Source organism: Pollachius pollachius (genome assembly GCF_949987615.1).
Source record: "Pollachius pollachius genome assembly, chromosome: 19".
NCBI lineage: Eukaryota > Metazoa > Chordata > Actinopteri > Gadiformes > Gadidae > Pollachius > Pollachius pollachius.
Genome location: NC_136952.1, coordinates 11,672,003 through 11,683,376, shown reverse-complemented (window position 1 = coordinate 11,683,376; position 11,374 = coordinate 11,672,003).

Here is an 11,374-nt window from a genome sequence, read left to right as displayed (position 1 = left end):
ACCCAGCTAATTACAAACAGGGATTAAAGGAGAACGTCAACATGTTAAAAACATGCAATCAGGGCTCGTCTAAACACACGGAGACGGACAGAGGCCCTCTTTATGTAGCTTGTTGGCTGTGTGTTTGTATGTGTGCATCTGTGGTTGCGTGTTTGTGTGTGTGTGTGTGTGTGTGTGTGTGTGTGTGTGTGTGTGTGTGTGTGTAAGTGTCTGTGTGTGTGTGTGTCTGTGTCTGTGTGCATACAGCTTATTAAAGATTTACTGGTCACACTTCACGTGACAGTGTCCTTCTAACAGTTTCATTATGTAAAGCAAAACAAATGCCCACATTCCCTCTAACTCTTAATTTGTCTTAAACCCTGGTAAAATGGCAACACTCTGAAAAAAAGCACTTCATTATATTTGATGATAGTGTTGGAGAATCTTCACATTTTTTTACAAATGTGTTTGTTTACGTAAAGAAAACAAAGCCCTCGCTAATGAGCAACAATCCCAACAAAAACGTTCACATCTTAATCTCAGAAATCTCAAAATACACCCCAGAAAAAAAACGAAACAAAAGAAAAATTGCATTCAACCTCACTATTGACAATCCACCCCTACCCTCCACAAAGATGTCTGTGCCCACCCAGACCCCTTTGGGGGCTGGAGGTGAGGGCCTGGCAGGCATAATCCTGTCGCACATCCTCACCTTAGGCATCATACTTGGGCTTCTGGGAAACAAAGTTGCCATGTGGATCTTCTGCTGGGATCCGAATGCGCTGTTCCTCTTCAACCTTGTCATTGCCAACCTCTTCATGCTGGTCAGTTTGCTGCTGAGGATGTAGTTAGATGCTGTTCAATAATGTTGTTACACATTAGTTCCATGCTGTTACATTGCCTACTGCACAGTAGTTGAGTAAACAGGACGCTAATGTAAAGCTAAGCCTGAATGGTTATATTGTTTCATCCATCAGTCCATCCATCCACTGTTGCTGCTTTGCTTATTCAAGAGACGTGCTGACGGACACACTCTGAATGCAGGATTTCCGCGTAGGGTCAGTACACAAGAACACACACACACACGCACTTGCACACGCACACACACAAAATGAAGAAACACACACACACACACACACACACACACACACACATAGACATAGACATAGACACACAGACACACACACAAACACACACACACACACACACACAAACACACACACATTGTATGAAATCCCAGCCGTTGGAGCCCAGCTGCCCAAGACATGCTTATCACAGTCGTCCTAATGAATACACTACCACAGAAGGAGACGAGTTGTTCCGCTCATGGCTGCATTTGTATAATAGTTATTCCTACTATAGGGTTTTTCAGCCCACAGGTGATTAATCGACTTGGAGGATGAGATGTCGGTATACCAAAACACAGGCACGCCTTTGCCCTCTCCCCTGTCCGCTGGTCCCTGTGCGACGGAGCAGAGGTGCGGGGGGATATTAATATTTAGAATCATTGTTGGCGCGCGGCAGCCCGAAAGGCTTTTAAGCGATGCTCAGATAGTTTTCCGCGTTCATCAATGTGGCGCGTTTCCCCGCATCTCGCCGGCGGCTAATGTTCCCCTCGCCGCTTATTGACGGGTAAAATGGCTCCATTAGCATTGAGGCCCCGCAACGTAATGACATGCAGATGGGCCGCCGTCCGCCACACAAGCTCCGCTCACTTAGCAGCGGGAAGGAAGGTTCACTGACACACCAGGTGAGCAACACGAGGGGCCGTCTCTGCGGCTGTGTTGCCACCATTTGTGTTTTTCTTTGCCTTGTCTGGATATAAAACAGCGTATAATGAAATACACCTCTAATAGCCCTTAATAGATTATAGGCTAGAGCAGATTAACAAAGTTGGCCTGCTTTCAAGAGTATTGCGGCGTGTGTGTGTGTGTGTGTGTGTGTGTGTGTGTGTGTGTGTGTGTGTGTGTGTGTGTGTGTGTGTGTGTGTGTGTGTGTGTGCGCGCCCGTGCGTGCGTAATCAAATATATGTCCTGTTTTGCAGGTATACCTAGGCCTATTTTGCGCACGTGCAGGAACCCAACGCTTTATATTTTTGGTAAATATTTGTGTGAGCGGACACTGAGATCCCTCCTGCCTCCCACCGCGGGGATCAACGTCCAGCGCTTTGTCAGCTGTGAAGGAAAAGCTCCGTAGCGCGGGGCCCCAGCAGAACCTCAGAGAAGACGGCAGAGCACGGCGATACGGCAGAGCAGGCCGCCGCTCAGACCCAGATGGAGAGCCGCCGCACCCGTGGCAGTCGCCGGCACCACAACCCATTACGAGGGAGATAATCCCGGCCCTGAGAGCCCACGCACGTCGGGCTGCGAGCGCGCGTGTCGCTCGCTACGCCGTAACAAACAACCAAATAAAGAACCAAAGTTTGCTACAACGCCGTGGAAGAGAGTTTACAGAATTATTGGGAAAAAAAATGCAAAAAGGAAATGTTATGTGAACTAGAAAATGCCTTCTATTTATTTACCTGGACTCACCCGCCTCCTCCAACTAATTAGGTAACTTCCCGCTCTCGTGCTCTATGCGACGGCGGGAGTGACGGTTGTTTAACGGCAATGAAACGGTCACTTTGTCGGAGTAAACGGCGCGTGAAAGGAAGCAATGGTGAGCGCCTGAAAGGAAGCATCGGTGAGCGCCTGACAGAGTGGGAGTCCGGTCGGTGGAGGTGTGAAGAACAGCTCTGTGGGTGAAATATCACCGAGAGAGTTCTCTCTCTCCCGAATCTGACTGAAAGGCCACCACAACAACAACAACCAAAATCATTGTTGAAATCCGCCAGGCACAACATTGACGAGTATACATCAGACTGTTTCACGTGTTCACTTCAACCGTCACTTGTGTTCGAAATTACTTGAAATTACGAGTGACCATCCATCCACCCACGGCTCAATTAAATGGGGCTTTTTCTGGTTCTTTAAATCAATTTGATCCAGAGAGAAAAATGGCGAGAAAATCCCCTTTCAATGGAAATCCATGACTGCAAAGAAAAAGGAAAACTGTTTATTAAGAAAGAAAGCCCGCTATTAAGAAAGTGGGCCTTTCTTAGTAGCCTTCAAACTGTTTTCTTGAATAATACTGGTACATAGAATGTTTTCTTATGAGTAAGAAAGTATTGTAAAAAATCTTCAATTCTAAATCTTGAATTTCTTCAGTCAGTGCCTATTCTTGTTTTTGTGTGCGTGCACATTGTGTGTGTGTGTGTGTGTGTGTGTGTGTGTGTGTGTGTGTGTGTGTGTGTGTGTGTGTGTGTGTGTGTGTGTGTGTGTGTGTATGTGTGTGGTATCCACCTGTGTTCATTACGACCCGTCAGAAGACCCGGTCAGCTGCCGGTGCCCGAGACGGTCACGGCTGCCATCCTCATGACCACGGGGCCCGAGGCGCGGGGCCCCGCTGCAACGTGACCGAGAACAGAGAGGTGGCGGATGGAAGGGCGGGAGTCGCCATGGAGATGATAATTCATTAGAGGGCGGGGGGCCTAGGGATTGATGGTTCCGACGAGGCTGCTGGGAAACCGTCTGAACACGAACCTGTGGTCACCTGCAAGTACACGTCAACAAAGAGGCCGATTCATATGTAACACTAATACGATAAGGATACATTGAGTAGCCATTAATTAACATTAGCTCATGCAGAACAATGCATTAGTATACAGCATTGGCATAGTGGTCAGGGTTAGTGGGTAAGGGTTGGGGTTAATCTCTACTAACAGATATCTGCATTAGATTGCAGAATACATAGGGAACAGAACAAGAGTTTGTGATCGGAAGTGTTCTGGTCTCAGTTTGTGGTCTGTTTGTACTCCGAGCACTGTTGACCAATCACGTTTGAGCATGCTTTGGGGGCCTACAGGTAAGCACTCCTTGTGGAGAGTAACAATCTCGAATCCATCGACAACCGACGAGGATTTTGGTTTTTGTAAGCTTTGATCTGTTTATGGAGATTAGGTGAACTGTTGTCCTCACCTGAACCACACACAACGTTTTAGACAGGCAGAGGGAAGGGGGAGTCTCTCATCCTGATCCTGCTACAATGTGAGATATATTTCCCGTTGTGTACCCAGCGTTCATTTGTCATCAGATGATCTGCGATGGCCTCCAAGGTTAGGATTCTATTAAATAATGTATAAATGTTATCATGAACACCATTACCCTCGTTAACATGAACACCATTGTAAACATGAACACCGTTAGCAAACGTGAACACCATTAGTAAAAAGTTAACTGTTAATTAACTGTTAGTTAATGCTCATTACTTTAATACATGCCCCCTTATTCTAAAGTGTTACAAATGTGTGTAACAATAAGAATGTTGAAATGATGTAAATGATAATATTACTGCTTATTATGATGATCATCACCATCATAGTTTGAAGAACAATAACATCAACTATACAAGCAATAATAAGAAGCTAAATCAGGAATTCAGTTGCATTCAGGTTTTAAAAACAGACAACTTGTGTGTGAACTTGTGCGGTGCAGAGCCCCTCCCCTCACCCTGCCACCGCGGCCCGGCACGGGGCCCCCGGCGGATGAATGGGGCCGCCTCAGGGTCTTTGCTACCCAGACGTCTCCCTCTCTCTCTTCGCCAGCCCCCAGCCAGGCGGGGTGGCTCTCGCCCGACGCAAGGGGCTGATTGGATATGCCAACTTTAATTTACCGCCCCGAAAACACCTGTGGACCCAGCGGGGGGGGAAGCAGCGAGCGAGGAGATTTAACTCCGGAGACAAGCCGGGGCGTGGGTGAACGGCAGCTCCGTGCTGGTGTGTCGGCTGTTAGGTTCAGAGCGTGTGAATATCTCACGCGCTAATAGGGCTGGAAAGGAAAGGTGAGGCGCCCGGGGTTGTAGCACAAGATGGGGCCGAGGGCTCTGGGAGCGAAGAGGAATGCAGTTTGAATGCTACAGTTTTGTAGCTAATTTACAAACCATTGGAAATAGAAATATGCAATTATAGACGAAAACTGAAAAGCTAAATGGTGTTTTAAGGAAATTAAGCCAATTGAAGTGGGAGAATTGGACTTCATAACCTCACTTCACACCCGGAGATGAACGTTTTGCCTGAAAAGAAGGCATTAAAGTAGTCCTTTAATATGGGGTTCAGTATGTCTGAATTTCTCTCTGCTTTTGGTAATGAGAATGTCCCTGTGTATCCCACACTTCACTGGACAACAAATCTGACACAAATGAGTCCTTTAATTTGATTAATTGTGGCTTACTAAAGAGACACCAAAATACTGCAAGTTCATGTCGACCTTTTCTGCTTAAGCCACTGAACAAATCATTTGAATAAGCTGCAATTACGCTAAAACTACACACATTCATAGAAGCTAATTCTTTATTTGGGTAAAACATTGTGATTAAGCTTTTTACTCAAGTCATTGTTTACCTTACAAATTCCCAGATTACTTAAGTTTCCCTCAAGGCTTTGGGCTATTCATGAAACAAGGAATCAAAACAAAACCTGTTAAAAGTCGCCAAACGATTTGACTAAACCCTGACATAAAAGTCATGTTCTATTTTAAGACCCTATTAGGAATCGTATCGTGTCATTTAGCTGTCAATGCTAAACATTCTTAACTCCCTAACTTTTTTAAGAGCTCTGTTAGAGTTTGTTTGCATTTTGTGGTATAATAGGCACATATTCCATACAAACAAACAGAAAACTCTCGTTTTCTGAGAAAAACAAAAATACACCCAAAAATATTGTCAAATATAAATCTCCCCATAGAAAACCCACTGCAAGCCCTGTTCTTAAAGCACCTAACAGGGTGGCCGTGTGTTGGGAGAAGTCTGTCAGGAGTGTTTAGAAGCAGTGAACCAACAGCCACCACCAGACAGGGGTTTGGTGCGGTCGATTAGTTCAACTGACATAGTGAGCAACATCCCTCCACAAATCCCCTCCTGCCTGCCACCCTCTTACATGAAGACCTTTTTGTGGGGGGGAGGGATTTGGCAAACATATAAAATGTTTCACCTCAGTGACCTTTCATGTCAGGATCCTCATATAACATTTACCCCCCCCCACCCCCAACACACAAAAATAAAGGTTAAATAAAAAAATAATAATAGAGAGGGCGAAAAAGAGGGAAAGAAGGGCAAGAAGGAGAGGGAGAGAAAGAGGGAGTGAGATGGAGAGAGGAAGCGAGAGAAAGCGAGAGAGAGAGTGAGAGCGAGATGGAGAGAGGCAGAGAAAGGAAGCTAGAGAGTGAGAGAGAGAGAGGGAGAGAGAGAGTGGGAGCGAGATGGAGAGAGGCAGAGAAAGGAAGCTAGAGAGTGAGAGAGAGAGAGGGAGAGAGAGAGTGAGAGCGAGATGGAGAGAGGCAGAGAAAGGAAGCTAGAGAGTGAGAGAGAGAGACGGAGAGAGAGAGTGCGAGCTTGGGTGCTTCATGGCTCGTGAACGATGAGTTAATGGGATTATGATGCCATCGGGGGCCGGGACGCGAAGGTCATCACGCAGCTACCTCCAGCTGTGCGTCCGTGTTGATGTTCTCTGGCTTTTCCTTAAGACAACAGATGTCCCCCCCCTCCCCCCACACCCCCACCACCACCATACCCACCCCATCCTACACTCACCCAGCCCTGACGCACTCATGGAGCCTCACGAGCCACTGGCAACAGTGACTTCCAACATCAACACTGCACTCCAACGCATGGGGAGAGAGGAACAGGGGCGTGCTGTCGTGGGCAGACGGTGGTCGTGGGAAGAGGGAGAGAAGGCATTTGGATCATGGGCTATGTCACCGCATGACTCTTGGGGTTACGATTGGTATGTGTAAGTGTTTTTGTTCCATTCATAAATGTGTTTGTGAATGTGTGTGTTTGTGCGTGTGTGTGGGATTGTTGATGTGGACGGAGAGGGCTCCTTCAATGCAAGCCTGCGGAAATCTGTCCTTGTCCCTGTTCATGAAGGAGTATGCATGTATGCGTGTGTCTGTATGTGTGTATATGTACGTGTCGCCTCATCTGTGTGTGTGTGCGTGTGTGTGTGTGTGTGTGTGCTTGTGTGTCTGATTGTTAATGTGGATGGAGAGGGTTTTTCAGTGCAAGCGGCTGCTATTTGTTCATGTCTTTGTGTTTGTCTGTGTGTTGCCTATGTATATAATTTTCTGTGTGTGTGTGTGCGCACGTGCGTGCGTGCGTGCGTGCGTGTGTGTGTGTTTGAGATTCTTGAGCATTTTCATTGCTAGTCTGCTGGAATCTGTCCATCACTTGCCTATGTATGTATTTGTCGGTGTGTGTGTGCATGTGTGTGTTGTGTGTGTGTTTGGGAGTATGTGCTTGTGTATCTGTTTGTGTGTGTGTGTGTTTGTCTGTGTGCATTTGTGTATCTGTGATGTTGATGTGGATGGAGAGGAATTATTTGTGCAAGTCTTCTGCAATTTATCCATCTGTTGCCTATGTATGTATGTGTGCGTGTGTGTGTGTGTGTGTGTGTGTGTGTGTGTGTGTGTGTGTGTGTGTGTGTGTGTGTGTGTGTGTGTATGTGAACCTAAATTAGGGGGTGGGGACACACTGACAAGGCCTGGGATCAATAAATAGGAGCGGGCTTTCAGCTGTCACAGCTGAATGAATCCCCTAAAACGACCCAGGGAGCAAAACCAAGACTGACAGCTTCCATCTCTCCCAAAGCTGTCATTTTGCAACCGTCCCCATTTTTGTTCTCTATGTGTGGGGTCGTGTCTATAGGTGGAGAGTTTCTATGTGTGTGTGTGTGTGTGTGTGTGTGTGTATGTGTGTGTGTGTGTGTGTGTGTGTGTGTGTGTGTGTGTGTGTGTGTGTGTGTGTATGTTATTCATAAATCAAATGCCTTGTCAAATAAATTGAGAGGAATCGTATATCAGCCTGACTCTGGCCCCTTTGAACACACACATAAAAGAGCCGTCGCGTCAGAGAAACATGACAGGGACGGTGATTCGTCATAAATTATCCCAATTTCACAGCAGGGTAGGGAAGCGAAGAGCCGACATCCGCCCTGCGTACCTTTCCAGACTACCTCTGGGAGGACACGGACATGTGTGGATGTGTGCGACTACCAAATGATGAAGAAGAACGAGAGAGAGAACACACATGCAATTTAGTCTAATTCAACTTTGTAGACAGCTGATTAAAGGTCCTAAAAAAGTCCTATTGTACAAATTCAACTATTCCTTGCCTTTGCGAGCATAAAGAGTTAATTTGGGTATCGTATATCTGTTAGAAATTCAAGCTCTGAAAACTTCCGCTTTTCTCGTCAGTCTCACCGTAAAGTCGCGACTGAGAGAATTCAGATAATTTGAATCGTTAACGAGGTAGCCAATGGGGCTCCTCAGACCAGCACTTCCTGGTCTATAAAGCGATCCAGACCACCAGCGATACTTTGTGCAGTGGGTCAATGCAGTTCATTATGGTGGGGATAGAGCAGAAGCAGAAGAACATCCCTTATGCAATAAAAAATAATAAATAAATAAACGAAAGCAGAAATCGCTGGATGATCTCTCCAAAAGACAGAGTGGTTGAAAGGAAACGCCCACTGAAAACTGCCTATTTTCCAGCAAGTTCAGGACTGGATCCCACGCTACAAGATGATGGATTGACCCACATCGTATTCAGAATAATTGTTTTGCAGATGTTTGAATCCTAAAAAGCTCTGCAATAGGCCCTTTAAGAAAAGAAAATCTTCCGTGATACGTGTGTCACGAAAAGCTTGCAAGAAACCCATGTGATTTCCATTTTTCACCCAAAAGTCTCAAGGCTCTCCAAAAGAAATAAAGTTTGCCCCTAATACAATGCTGGAGAAAAATGTGACTTTGGCTCTGCAAAGCTAACCCTCCAGGATATAAAAATAGAGAACAAGACCTGTCTGGTCCTTAATCAGACAGGAAACCGAAGAAATGGACTGAGTCTTCGCCTTTCGTTTCACACGTTGGAAACGATAATCCACTCTTATCTGCTCTCTCTCTCTGCCACGTCTCACTCCTCACTCCATCACACCATGCAGACACTTTCTTTTCAGTTGTTTGAGAGAAGAGTCCTTTAGCGTGAACAGATGAGGGTTACGGAGAATCAGCTTCCGCTGTCGCCAGATTAGATTCGCTCAGCGAAGGGGCACATCCACACCTGTGCACGTACGTACATGTGCACGTCTGCACCTGTGCACATGCGCACGTACGCACACTAACACTCTCACAAATGCACGTAACAATACACGGACAAACACCTGCACGGTCACACAATGCACGTGCAAACGCGTGCACGCTCACAGACACACTATGGTACACAGATGTGTTACTAAACGGTTGCTATGACAACTGTTTCACGATCGGTGAGTGTGTGGGGGGGGGATGGAGAGAGAGAAACAGAGATATTTGCATTGAGGTTGGAAGCAATTAGTGGACTCACATGGAAAGTTATATCATATTGCGAAAAATTAGCCTGTGCCCTGTGACCTGTTGCTTAGCTTTAAACCTTAGCCTGTACTCTAGTCTTCCTTCTAATGAGAGGCAGAACTCAAAGAGCAGTGAAGGAAACACAACAGCATCCCTAACCTCCTGTTAACCCCCCCCCCCCCAGTTCTCTCTAAAATTACAACACTTGGGCGGGGGTAGTGGTTCCCATGTCGCTAGGTCTTAGCATGTTCCCCACACACAGTCGCTGTGCTGAAAACACATCATTAACGTATTAGCCGAATCCAAAAGCTCTCTCAGAAAAATAAGCAGAAGTGCTTGAGGGGTTTGCTTGTGCCGGAAGCCCTCTTACGCAACGCTGCGACGCAGCATAGACAGGAGTGTGTTTCTGAATCCCAGCAGAGCTGCGAGTCGGATGAGCCAGGTGGGGTTTTTGTGGGATTATGGGGAGTGATGTAACAAACAGAGACCCACCATCAGAAGAGCGGGGTGGGGGAATCCAAAAGAGGGAAGTGTCCTTTTATCCAAAATCTGAATCTCATGTTTCAGAATTATTTTAAATGGTGTATGAGGATAATACTAATACATAGCTGGACTGATAGAGCACTTTTCATTTGGTATCTCAAGGACGCTTTGCAACAGAAAACGACAATGCTAAAATGAAATACATGGGAAAATGATACACATGATGGTTTAAATATGCGCATCCAGTACTCAGAAATTCATGAATATTATCTTCAAGTAGAGGCTCTTTCTCTCTTCCTCTCCAGCCCGCTTGCATCAAGATGTTCCTGATTGATTGATTGAGATACAAAATCTCTCGGTTGAAGCAGCTACAAAACATGTTTTTTTACTGCACTTGAACACACTCATTTAAAATAAGTTTAAACCAAAGTGAAATAGTGTGCGTCCTTCTTCGATATACTTTACAGACACACTTGATGTGACCACTAGACTTAAAAAAAGAAATCAGCGTACAAAGTTGTATCGTTTGAGTTTTTAATTCAATTTTGTACAGACTCATTTTAGTAACATTAGTGATTATTATATGCAATGAAATCTCCAGGAATGTCCAAGGTTTTCTACGTAGTTCTCAGGCATGTCACCAGACGTACCAAAGGCCTATGCTTAGGAGCTCCATCTAGATTGATAGCCAATGAGGTCATCTGGTTTTATATCACCGGTACTACCAGTCTAACACTATTCAGCGATGGATCACTTAAATACAGACACACATTTTTGGGATATGAACTTAACTATTAGACGTTGAACTATTTTTGAACAGTCTTGTTTACTCAGTGGCTGTTTAATGACATGATGTCAGTGCGATCCGGGTACATTAATCAATAAACCCCAACCGGCCTTCGTTAGAGTCTTATTCTGTGTCCTGGCATATGAGCCCCCTCCGGCTAAAACAACAAACGACCGAACAGAAACGATCAGGTGAGGTGAACCAACGTAGCTTGTAGTGGAGCAGCAAAGACCTCGACAGAAAAATAAGCTGCATAGTTTTGATACGATAAAAGCTTTAAGCTATAACATTTTTGTGCTGACCTTCTTATTATTATCATTTTCTAACAGTAAGGGAATAAAAACCTATTACGTAACACACACCAAAACCACCAGTGTGATAACGGCTTGGAATGCTGTCAAACTTTAATGGAAGAACCATTATTCACTGTCCTAGAGACACGAGTCCTGTCCCTTCATCTAGTATAAAGTTCCTGAGATATAATAAGGAAGTATTACGATCCCCCCCTCCCCCTCCACATCACCATTCAATCATTATTTCACAACGGATTACAAAATCAAAAATCAAAACCAAAATCAAATACTATCATGGCAGTCGAAGCGGTCCTAAATCGGAAAAGCTGTCTGATTTGTTGTCACGACCACAGCCACATCCCGATTGGTTCGTCACCCCCCCCCCCCCCCCCCCACCCCCCCCTTCCAATTGGCCG